Source organism: Myxocyprinus asiaticus, chromosome 37, assembly GCF_019703515.2.
Source record: "Myxocyprinus asiaticus isolate MX2 ecotype Aquarium Trade chromosome 37, UBuf_Myxa_2, whole genome shotgun sequence".
In the NCBI taxonomy this organism is placed as follows: Eukaryota; Metazoa; Chordata; class Actinopteri; order Cypriniformes; family Catostomidae; genus Myxocyprinus; species Myxocyprinus asiaticus.
In genome coordinates, this window is record NC_059380.1 from 37,931,514 (window position 1) to 37,944,538 (window position 13,025).

The window sequence follows — 13,025 nt, forward strand, 5'->3', positions numbered from 1 at the left end:
AATTTCCGTGTTAGACTTTTTGTGAATATGGGCCCAGATTTCTACATATACAGATGCATATAAAAAAATTAGAATATAGTGGAAGTTTCTTTTTTACTGTAATTTAATTCAAAATGTGGAACTTTCATATATTCTAGATTCATTACACATAAAGTGAAATATTTCAAGCCTTTATTTGTTTTAATCTTAATGATTACGGCTTACAGCTCATGGAAATCAAAAATCCAGTATCTCAAAATATTAGAATAAAGAATTTATAATACAGAAATGTCGACCTTCTGAAAAGTATGTTAATTTATGCACTCAATACTTGGTCGGGGCTCCTTTTGCACAAATTACTGCATCAATGTGGTGTGGCATGAAGGCAATCAGCCTGTGGCACTGCTGAGATGTTATGGAAGCCCAGGTTGCTTTGATAGCGGCCTTCAGCTTGTCTGTATTGTTGGGTCTGGTGTCTCTCATCTTCCTCTTGACAATACTCCATAGATTCACTATGGGGTTCAGATCAGGCGCGTTGGCTGGCCAATCAAGCACAGTAATACCATGGTCAGCAAACCAGTTACTAGTAGTTTTGGCACTGTGGGCAGGTACCAAGTCCTGCTGGAAAAGGAAATCAGCATCTCCATAAAGCTTGTCAGCAGATGGAAGCATGAAGTGCTCTAAAATCTCCTGGTAGATGGCAGCATTGACTCTCGACTTGTGAAAATACAGTGGACCAACACCAGCAGATGACATGGCACCCCAAATCATCACTGACTGTGGAAACTTCACACTGGACTTTAAGCAACTTGGATTCTGTGCCTCTCCACTCTTCCTCCAGACTCTGGGACCTTGATTTCCAAATGAAATGCAAAATTTACTTTCATGCAAAATGAGCCCCGACCAAGTATTGAGTGCATAAATTAACATACTTTTCAGAAGGTTGACATTTCTATATTATAAATTCTTTATTCTAATAATTTGAGATACTGGATTTTTGATTTCCATGAGCTGTAAGCTGTAATCATCAAGATTAAAACAAAAAAAGGCTTGAAATATTTCACTTGATGTGTAATGAATCTAGAAAATATGAAAGTTCCACTTTTTGAATGAAATTACAAAATAATAAAAAAAATAAAATACAAAACTTTTCCATGATATTCTAATTTTTTGAGATGCACCCGTACATTTTAAATGACAATTCTCCTGTTGTATCGGACTTTTGTAATCCTTTGGTGAGATTAAAATGGAGAGGTAGGCGAGTGACCCTTATTGTAGAATCATTATCTAAGACGTTTCATCGTGCAACAGGTGACACAATCTGAAGTGTCATTACAAAAAGACACTGACTCTGATAGTGAGCTGTGGATGCATTCATATCGGCTGACCTGGTGGAAGCCGTTCCGTTTGCTGAAGAACTGTTCCGAGCGTTCAGTAAGGGAGCTCTCGGCATCTAAAAGGCCTACAAAGAAATCAAACTGTAAGTTTCAGTGGTTTCCAAAGAGCACCTGCATGGATATCATGGTGTAATCCACCATATGCAAATGACACTGGAAAACATTGGTGAAGATTGATTTATATATTATTCAAATGATTCACCTGCTATCCAGTCATAGCCTAGTAATGGCTGTATGTGTAGTCTCACTGATATAGTATCTCCAGACCAGAAGACAAAGTCGTTGTGCTATCAATCTCTCTCTGCAGCTCCAAGGAAAAAAGAACAGTACACATTTGACACTAATGAAATGAAAACTCTCTTGCTAAACTTTAAAAGACAGGGATTTCCCTCTGTGCAGTCTATACAATGTAGGCAGATGCTTGTTACAAAGGGGAAAACACATTTTTGGTTCTTTGGAAAGTTTTTTTTTTCTATCTATATTTAATGGTTATGTGGCACCACCTAGCAAATGTGCATCACCTGAGCATCATCAATCCACCATGCTAACTTATATGGTCCAACATTTTCAGATATTATTATCTATTCAAATGTGAATGGCACAAAGTTTATGTACAGGTATTATCCCATGTGAGAGGTGTGGATCTGGGCAGAATCTATATCATGGATCTGCTGTGCTTCCTCCAGCGATTGTTTCCTGTATCCTGCAGTAGGTTACAGTAAGTTACCAATTCAGAACTTTGGCTGTGTTTAGTAAACGCTCATCTGAGGATACAATTATACAACATAAGCACAAGTGTTCTAAAAAACATAATGTCTACTACCATGGTACATATCCAAAAACCACAGCATTGTTTTAACATGTACCATAGTAGCAGATAGACAGTATTAAAATACCATGACATTAACATTTTTGACTTTTTGGACATGGTTAAGTACTATCACTGCATAATAATTGCCTACAGTGGCGATTTCTCAGGGCCAGCATAGCCTTCTCTGCTAGCGTAGCATGCCTAATAAATAAATATTTTTTCATCCTTTCATTCTCATTGACCTTTTTGCCTATATATTTTCAATCGCTTTCCACTCCTAATTAATCTACAAACAAATAGCAAAAAACAAAAAAAATGTATTCAATTAGAATTTATTCCTTGACGCTTACAAGCAAAGTGTGACAACTGTTTCACAAATCGCATGCCCGAAGCCACACTCCTAAGCAGCGCATGAGTCTGAGCTCCACCCTGTCAGGCCTTCGGAATTTCCACAGAATCCCCCAACAGTGTAAGTGAATAGGCATCTAAATTGAATAGCCAATCAGATTTGATTTATTTGTTCTTGTGGGTGTGGTCTTTAGGATATGTCCCAGTCCAGGCCTTCTAGCTGGCCTTGAGTGACGCTGATGTATGTAATCTGAAAGCAAAGAGCACAAGATCTTGCTGACGAGTCGGCTGTCATCACTGCTGGTATTGCCATTGAGAAAGAGATCCTTATGGATTTAAAAACCTAAGATGTTCTGCATGATCGTGCGATTGATTCTATTGAACAGGAAAGGAGGACTGATTTTCACTTCAAGCAAATTGGTAAGTGCTTTTTGCATTGTTATAGCAACATCAGGAGTTTTCTAAGTGTAAATTAGGCTGCTTGAGCATTCAGTGTTGGATCAAGTTTTGAAAAGTAACCGCGTACGAAACCCTGACAAAACAACATTTATTGCAGGCAAAATTTAAATCGCAAATATTATTAGAGATTTGTCTTGGTATTAGACTTCCTTGGTTCTGGTTTTCGTGCATGGACGTGTTTTTAAATTTTCAATTGGTATTATTCGTTGACTGCCACGTAATGTATGATACATGCATACGGTGTCTTATTCATTGTGAAACTGTGTTTTCTTATTGGCATGAATCGCACTGAAGGCCTAGATTTAAAATGCACGGGCCACGGCTGGTTGCCTAGTACTATCGCTATCTCAGACGATTACATAATTACTTGTACATGGTACAAGTAATTATGTAAGAAAGATAGACAGATATTCAGACTGACAGACAGATACTGTGTATATATATATATATATATATATATATATATATATATATATATATGCTAAATATAAATATAATAATACTACCTCACTATACACTGAATACATCTGAAAATACATCGCAGCCCTGAAACACTGGTAGCTTTATTTCCTCACTGGATGTTTTGATTGTTTTTTTTCCACAGTTTTTGCTTTAGAAAGTGATGCTCGTGCCACACTCGCGAGCCAATGTCTCGTCTCCATTTTTCTCCATTATAGGTGCTCGTCGCTGGCCGCTCCCGCCAGTGAACGCGTCGCAGACAGAGCTTTGACGTTTTCCCTCCTCGTCCGGGTGTGAGAGCATCAGTTGACTGAGTTTTTCGGTTTGTTTCTGAAGTTTTTCTAGCAAATCTTTGAGCTGCTCGAGCATGGCCATTCCGTCGCCGTAGCGAGGTAAAGTTGGTTGTAAGTGCGACAGCTGTCATTTTGTCCAGATACTCATTTGACATTTCACCCCACGCATCCTGTAGCATTTGCCATAGATGTGGCTGTTTTGACAGGAACCTGAATGACTCCTAGCTGATCCCTCAAAAGCTCAATGGGGTTAAGATCCATAACACTCTTTTCCAATTATCTGTTGTCCAATGTCTGTGTTTCTTTGCCCACTCTAACCTTTTTTTTTTTTTGTTTCAAAAGTGGCTTTTTCTATGCAATTCTTCCCATAATGCCTGCACCCCTGAGTCTTCTCTTTACTGTTGTACATGAAACTGGTGTTGAGCGGGTAGAATTCAATGAAGCTGTCAGCTGAGGACATGTGAGGTGTCTATTTCTCAAACTAGAGAATCTGATGTACTTATCCTCTTGTTTAGTTGTACATCTGGCCTTCCACATCTCTTTCTGTCCTTGTTAGAGCCAGTTGTCCTTTGTCTTTGAAGACTGTAGTGTACACCTTTGTATGAAATCTTCAGTTTTTTGACAATTTCAAGCATTGTATAGCCTTCATTCCTCAAAACAATGATTGACTGTTGAGTTTCTAGAGAAAGCTGTTTCTTTTTTGCCATTTTTAACCTAATATTGACCTTAAGACATGCCAGTCTATTGCATACTGTGGCATCTCAAAAACAAACACAAAAACAACGTTAAGCTTCATTTAATGAACCAAATAGCTTTCAGCAGTGTTTGATATAATGGCAAGTGATTTTCTAGTACCAAATTACCAATTTAGCATGATTACTCAAGGATAACGTGTTGGAGTGATGGCTGCTGGAAATGGGGCCTGTCTAGATTTGATAAAAAATAACTTTTTTAAATAATGATGGTGCTGTTTTTTACATCAGTAATGTCCTGACTATACTTTATGATCAGTTGCATGACACTTTGGTGAATTAAAGTACCAATTTCCTTCCGAAACAGCAAACTCTGTACATTATTCCAAACTTTTGGCCGCCAGTGTATATATAAATAATAATATCAATTTAATTCCTCCCGTTGATCATACATACATGGCACAGTAAACAACTCTCTATCTGATGCTAAATATAAATGTCAGAGCACATCTTCCTAAAAGATTAAGATAAAAATACTATACTCCAGTGTAACATGGACTGTGCCTGATTTCTACAACAAAAACTCACCTCTGCTGTAATCCTTTCACAGACCTCTAGACTGAGTGACCGACGCCTCTTCGCTGGCTGAGAACCACCTACACTGTTTTGGTCAACCATGGAATGGAGAGAATTTCTGCAAAGGAGAATTTAGCATAATAATAACAACAACAATAGGAAAAGATGGAATACAGCTCCTACCTGATCTTTTATATGTCCTGCTGGAACTGCTCCCCTTGATATGGACCGAATCTATGTCATTCTTCTGGAGTTTGGCATAGAGGAGGTCCACATGTGGCATGATGTGGTGGAAAAGTTGCAGAAAGAACTTAAAATCCTGATCTTCCAGCAGCATGGCGAAGGCTCCCGCCTCTTTGACAGTAATGGGGTCAAAGTTACCCGAGTCTCGTATGCTTTCAAAACAGCAGATGAGGTCCTCTCTGTGCTCAAACATGGTACATCTCAACGATCTAACAATCTCAACATCTCAACGATCTAACAATTTCAACTAACAATCTAACAATCTCAACTAACGATCTAACAATCTCAACTAACAAATCTCAACGATCTAACAATCTCAGGGATCTAACAAATCAAATCAAAATCACTTTTATTGTCACACAGCCAACACAAGTGCAATGGTGTGTGAAATTCTTGGGTGCAGTTCCAATCTACATAGCAGTCATGACAGTGATGAGACAACACAATTTAAAGTCTAATATACACATAATTACACACAACACAATATACAAATAATAACATACACTGTACAGTATACAATATACACAATATAGATACACATTATTCAATAAAAAAGTAATATAGTATATATAGAATGTACAGTAGGTTGTATTGTACTGTATTGACATTCAGGCTGACGGTTGATAGTAAGTTGTTAAGAGAGAATATAGATAATAATAATATAATTATGACATATATGTGAGATATAAGAGTAAGAGTAATAAAGTGCAGTGCTGATGTATTTTGATCGTGGGAGATCAAATCAAGAATTCAAAAGTCTGATTGCTTGGGGGATGAAGCTATCATGGCTGGTGTCGGCTGGTGCGGGTCCTGATGCTGCGATACCGCCTGCCTGATGGTAGCAGTGAGAACAGCCCATGGCTCGGGTGGCTGGAGACTCTGATGATCCTCCGAGCTTTTTTCACATACCGCCTGGTATATATGTCCTGGAGGGAGGGAAGCTCACCTCCGATGAAGTGTCTGGCAGTTCGCACCACCCTTTGCAGTGCTTTGCGGTTGTGGGCTGTGCTATTGCCGTACCAGGCGGAGATGCAGCCAGTCAGGATGCTCTCTACAGTGCAGGTGTAGAACCATGTGAGGATGTGGTGGTTCATTCCAATCTTCCTCAGCCGTCTCAGGAAGAAGAGGCGCTGATGAGCCTTCTTCACAACGACTTCAGTGTGGACGGACCATGTGAGTTCCTCAGTGATGTGGACACCCAGGAACTTGAAGCTGCTGACTCTCTCCACTGGTGCTCCATTGATGGTGATGGAACCGTGTTCTCTGTCTTTTCTTCTGAAGTCCACCACAAGCTCCTTTGTCTTACTGACGTTGAGGGAGAGGTTGTGCTTCTGACACCAGTGTGTCAGAGTGTGCACCTCCTCTCTGTAGGCTGTTTCAATCTCCACTAACAAACTAACAATCTCAACGATCTAACAATCTCAACTAACAATCTCAATGATCTAGCAATCTTAACTAACAATCAGTCAACAAACAATCTCAACGATCTAAAAATCTCAACTAACAATCTAACAATCTCAACTAACAATCTCAAATAACATTCTAACAGTCTCAACGATCTAACAATCTCAACAAACAATCTAACAATCTCAACTAACAATCTCAATTATCTAACAATCTCAACTAGCAATCTAACAATCTTAACTAAGAATCTAAAAATCTCAACTAACAATCTAACGATCTCAATTAACAATCTCAACTAACAATCTCAATTATCTAACAATCTCAACTAGCAATCTAACAATCTTAACTAACAATCTAAAAATCTCAACTAACAATCAGTCAACGAACAATCTCAACTAACAATCTCAGCTAACAATCTAACAATCTCAATGATCTAACAATCTCAGCTAACAATCTCAATGATCTAACAATCTCAGCTAACAATCTAACAATCTCAACTAACAACCAGTCAACTAACAATCTCAATGATCTAACAATCTCAACTAACAATCTCAACGATCTAACAATCTCAACTAACAATCTAACAATCTCAACTAACAATCTCAAATAACATTCTAACAGTCTCAACGATCTAACAATCTCAACAAACAATCTAACAATCTCAACTAACAATCTCAATTATCTAACAATCTTAACTAAGAATCTAAAAATCTCAACTAACAATCAGTCAACGAACAATCTCAACTAACAATCTAACGATCTCAATTAACAATCTCAACTAACAATCTCAATTATCTAACAATCTTAACTAACAATCTAAAAATCTCAACTAACAATCAGTCAACGAACAATCTCAACTAACAATCTCAATGATCTAACAATCTCAGCTAACAATCTCAATGATCTAACAATCTCAGCTAACAATCTAACAATCTCAACTAACAACCAGTCAACTAACAATCTCAATGATCTAACAATCTCAACTAACAATCTCAATGATCTAACAATCTCAACTAACAATCTCAATGATCTAACAATCTCAACTAACAATCTCAATGATCTAACAATCTCAACTAACAATTTAACAATTAGTCAATTTACAATCTAACAATCTCAAATAACATTCAGTCAACTAACAATCTCAACAATCTAACCATCTAAAAATATCAACTAACAATCAGTCAACTAACAATCTCAATGATCTAACAATCTCAACTAACAATCTAACAGTTTCAACTAACAATCTCAACGATTTAACAATCTCAACTAAGGGGCCGTTTACACGACAACGTTTTCAACTAAAAACGGAAAACTTTTTATGCATTTTGGCTGTTCGTTTACACGACAATGCCGTTTTGGGGCCTGAAAACGCAAACTTTTGAAAACGGGTTTCAAAGTGCAAGTTTTTGAAAACGATGCCATTATCGTCTTCGTGTAAACATACAAAAACGCGAATTTGTGAAAACGATGACGTCATGCGCACACGTATTACGTGTTCAGTCTATAGGCATGCGCGCGAGACATTCAAAACTACAATGGTGGACTACATGACTGTGTTTGTGCTGCTCAAGATTTTGAGTTTATTGACGCTTCTCCAGCAAAGTATTAATAAAGCAACCTCATCGTCCGTCCAGACAAAATTGCTCGATGCTTTCGCCATCTTCATTGTTTGTATTCACCGCTCTATGGAAGAATGCTTATGTGCGCAGGCGCGTAGTGTTTCTTTACAAAGTCGCCAACTACTGACCTGGCATGCATAATACAATGTTTGTAGTCGTTTTCGCGGATCCGTATGAACGGGGATCGTTTTGACAAAGTTGTCGTCTGTACGCAAAACTTTTCAAAAACACAAAGGAAAAACGTTTCAGTTTGTAGTACATCGTTGTTGTGTAAACGTACCCTAACAATCTAAAAATCTCAACTAACAATCTAACAATTAGTCAAAAAACAATCTAATAATCAGTCAACTAACAATCTAACAATCAGTCAACTAATGAGCTGCTGAGCTGGAAAGTGAATCGTCCAATTACATGAGGCCAAAAAAAAAAAAAAAAATAAATAAATAAATAAATAAAACAATACTGATTTGCTACCAACAAATGTGGGAGTGTCCGAGGAGAGCTGCGCCCCGTGGGAAAATCTGAAGCAACCAATTAAGAGAGCAGCCTCAGGTCACCTGCTTGCCAAAAATTTAAGGACCTACATACACACTCATTTGGCCGACGCCCTGCACACCGGAAGTATGAACCAAATAAATTTTTTGATACATGTTTTTTTTTAAATAAATGCTAACACACGACTACCAGATGCATAGTACGACTAAATTTTATTTAATAATTATTTTGCAATATATAATTAACTTCTGTTTAACATGTTTAAGTAGCCTTCTTCTCTGGATAACTTGAAGGGGGCGGCACCCTAGCACCCCCTATTGACCAGCCGCCACTGTTGGATAGTCGCCTGTGGTGTTTAAGGGACCGTCTGAAAACTCCACACACTGCGCTATAACGTCAGGGGCGTCTGAGCATTCAGTCAATTGACTTGCACATTCTAAAAACACTGTGAAAAACACTGCTATTGGGGCAGACTGACTTACTACATGTGAGATTATTACAGTATGTCCTATCATATGAGTACAATAATCAATTATTTTAGAAATAAAATCATAAATCACCAAAATGTTATTTTCACATTCTAAAGGTTGTAGTAAGCTGCTATTGGACAGACTGACTTACTACAGGTGAAATTATTACAGTATGCCCAATCATATGAGTACAGTAATTAATTATTTTTTGAAAGAAATTAATATAATAAATAAATGATTACTGTACTCATATGATAAGGCATACTGTAATAATTTTACCTGTAATATGTCAGTCTGTCCAATAGCCGTTTACTACAACCTTTGGAATGTGAAAATAATATTTTGTAGAATTATATGATTTTTATTTATAAAATAATTAATTACTGTATGATGTGGCATACTGTAATAATTTCACCTGTAGTAAGTCAGTCTGTCCACTAGCAGCTTACTACAATCTTTGGAATGTGAAAATGTTTTAAATCGTTATGTATAAGTTGCACGCCAACAGAATGAACGATTGGACACCGCCTATGTTTAAGCGTAGTGGGTGGAATTTGCAGACGGTTCCTTACTTACGCAAGTCATTAAAAGCACATCAGAGCGTTTTCAAGCATAATTCTCCAGCCACACCAAGCATTGACTGTTATGAGTGCAATGATTTATGCATGTATAGTATTGTAATATACCATTTAACCAAACTGTGCTAGTGATATCTTTGTAAGATTGTCGCCTGTAGAGAGCGCGGGTAAAAAAACGGAAAATCCAACTAATATCTAACTTTACCCCGCTGCAACATGTCCCTCCGCACGCGAGACAACGACACAATCAGACGCCCTGCCGCGGCAAAGTGAAATACATACCGTCACTTTGAATCTTATGTAGTTAAAGATTACTTTATTTAATCATGTTGTTTGAAACGTTATTTTGGGACAGCGATTGGAAACTAAATTTCCAGTGTTCCGCCACAAACAGTCAATCCGGTCATGGAGAAATCTGATTGGCTCCAGACATTTCCCACAATGCATCTGTGCGACCACTGGGCTGGTTTCAAGGGACAAGCACATCTATCAAACTATCTGTCTGTCTGTCTGCCTGCCTGCCTGCCTGTCTGTCTGTCTGTTTCCATTTATATATCTGTCTTTATCTTTCTGTCTGTCTGTCTGTCTCTCTATCTGTGTGTCTATCTATCTGTCTGTCTGTCTATATCTACTGGTCTGTCTGTCTGATTGTCTGTCTGTTTCCATTTATATATCTGTCTTTGTCTATCTGTCTTTCTGTCTGTCTGTCTCTCTATCTGTCTGTCTATATCTACCGGTCTGTCTGTTTGTCTCTCTGTCTGATTGTCTGTTTCCATTTATATATCTGTCTTTCTGTCTGTCTGTCTCTCTATCTGTCTGTCTATATCTACCGGTCTGTCTGTTTGTCTCTCTGTCTGATTGTCTGTTTCCATTTATATATCTGTCTTTGTCTATCTGTCTTTCTGTCTGTCTATCTGTCTTTCTATCTGTCTGTCTATCTATATCTACTGGTCTGTCTGTCTGTTTGTCCGTCTGTCTTTCTGTCTATCTGTCTCTCTATCTGTGTGTCTGTCTATCTCTCTGACTATCTGTCTCTCTATCTGTGCATCTATCTATCTGTCTGTCTGTCTGTCTATCTATATCTACCGGTCTGTCTGTCTGTTTGTCTCTCTGTCTGATTGTCTGTTTGTTTGTTTCTATTTATATATCTGTCTTTGCCTATCTGTCTTTCTGTCTGTCTGTCTCTATATCTGTGTGTCTATATATCTGTCTGTCTATCTTTATCTACCAGTCTGTCTGTTTCTATTTATATATCTGTCTTTGTCTTTCTGTCTGTCTGTCTGTCTGTCTCTCTCTCTATCTGTGTGCCTCTCTATCTATCTATCTATCTATCTATCTATCTATCTGTCTGTCAGTCTGTCTGTCTGTCTGTGTGTTAGTCTGTCTGTCTATCTGTCTGTCTGTCTGATTGTCTATCTGTTTGTTTCTGTTTATATATCTGTTTTTGTCTATCTGTCTGTCTGTCTGTCTCTTTTTCTGTGTGTCTATCTGTCTGTCTATCTGTGGGTCTATCTATCTGTCTGTCTATCTATATCTACTGGTCTGTCTGTTTGTCTGTCTGTTTGATTGTCTGTCTGTCTGTCTGTTTCCATTTATATATCTGTCTTTCTGTCTGTCTCTTTATCTGTGTGTCTATCTATCTGTGTGTCTATCTGTCTCTATATCTTTGTGTCAATCTATCTGTCGGACTGTCTATCTATATCTACCGGTTTGTCTGTCTGTCTGTCTGTCTGTCTATCTGTCTGTCTGTCTGTCTGTCGGTCTATAGGTGTGTAGAGTTGTCCTACTCATGCTTCAACCTAAAACAAATCTCTCATGTACTTTTATATTTATTTGTACATGGATCCATTTACCCTCTGATTTGATTTTTGAAGTAATATTCTGGGTTCAATTAAGTTAAGCTCAGTCGACAGCATTTGTGACATAATTGGCTTCAATTGTAAGTGCCTCACTGTAACACAGATTGTGGCTTTTTTTTAAAGATAAGAAGGGACGAGTCGAAATAAAATTTTGCCGATTGGTGCTAAACCCAGAATATTCTTGTGTTCAGCTTCATTACCAGACATAATAGCAATAATCAAAGCTCAGCAAGTGACAGCAAGTGTGGACAGTAATGATATGGACGCTCTCCTGCAGCACAGTGCAGACCCGTGTAGGCGCATTATCTCTGCGTATTCAGAGCACGTATCTAATGCATTCAGAGGTGTCCAAGCAAGTGCAATGTCATTAGACTGACCACTGCACTGCTGTGTTGCATCCCATTAACATTAAACAGTGCTGGTCATGGAGTCAGGTCCCCCCTAAATGTCCCTATAATTTCTCGCTCCACAGTTGCGCTGTGAACCATTAAAGCGTACTGCTTGAATACTTTATAGCTCATTAATGAGGGATCACTCATCGTCCATACAGGAAGAAAAACAAACAGGTGCAAAAAATGTAAACACTGAGATAGTACTGAATGTGATGTATTAGAAATGCATGAATAATTGAGGGAGCGTAAAAGTACAGTACCATTTAATTTCCCAGGAACTAGGTTTCTTTTAACTGTTAGCATATTTTGATGAGGTTCCAGTTAAACTCGCAATAAAACTAATTTGAGGCACAGTCCTAATGTGAACTACAGTCTGTTTTTGGATGTTACTTTGTGTACTAGATATCCAGTCCAACAGAGGGCAGATTTTTTGAAATTTGAATAGAACTGTCATGTTTATTGCCTTCAGATGTTTACAAGTGAGAAAACAATTCAAAGAAACATTACGCAATATTACAAAGTTTAGATGTGTCCTAATATCAGGGGTGTCTGTAGGATTTTAAAACATCACGACCTCACTAGTTGAAGTTTCTCACAATGACCTTTCAAAAAAAAAAGGTAGCCTGCTGTGACAGTACCATAGTACAGTAATGGTAATACCATTAGTGTAATTCCAGTGTATGTACATAATTCTAAGGTAAATGAAGAAAAAAAAGAAGAACATGGTAATGTTACTTTTTGGTACTTTATTTATTCGTGCACTTGTGTTTTAATACTCTTTTGATTGGAAAATGTCTTTACCTGCAGTAAAGACTCGTTAAGTTAAGGGCAGAGGTGGAAAGTAAGGAATTACAAATACTCTCGTTACAGTACTTGAATAAATTTTTAATATGTTTCTACTTTTTTTAAGTATAAATAAATAATAGTACTTTTACTTGAGTTGATTAAAAA

At 37.7% G+C, this 13,025-nt stretch overlaps 1 long non-coding RNA gene across 2 annotated transcripts; it reads right to left on the minus strand.

Moving 5' to 3' along the window:
* Positions 1 to 275: 275 nt before the first annotated feature.
* LOC127427942 (uncharacterized) lies at positions 276 to 5,545 on the minus strand. Of its 2 annotated transcripts, none has more exons than XR_007895001.1 (4): positions 5,027 to 5,545; positions 1,579 to 1,677; positions 1,368 to 1,441; positions 276 to 830 (listed from the first exon to the last, which is right to left on the minus strand). It is a non-coding gene; the product is annotated as an uncharacterized LOC127427942 (long non-coding RNA). The 2 variants fall into 2 exon arrangements; XR_007895000.1 differs by having other exon boundaries at positions 1,579 to 1,683.
* Positions 5,546 to 13,025: the final 7,480 nt, after the last annotated feature.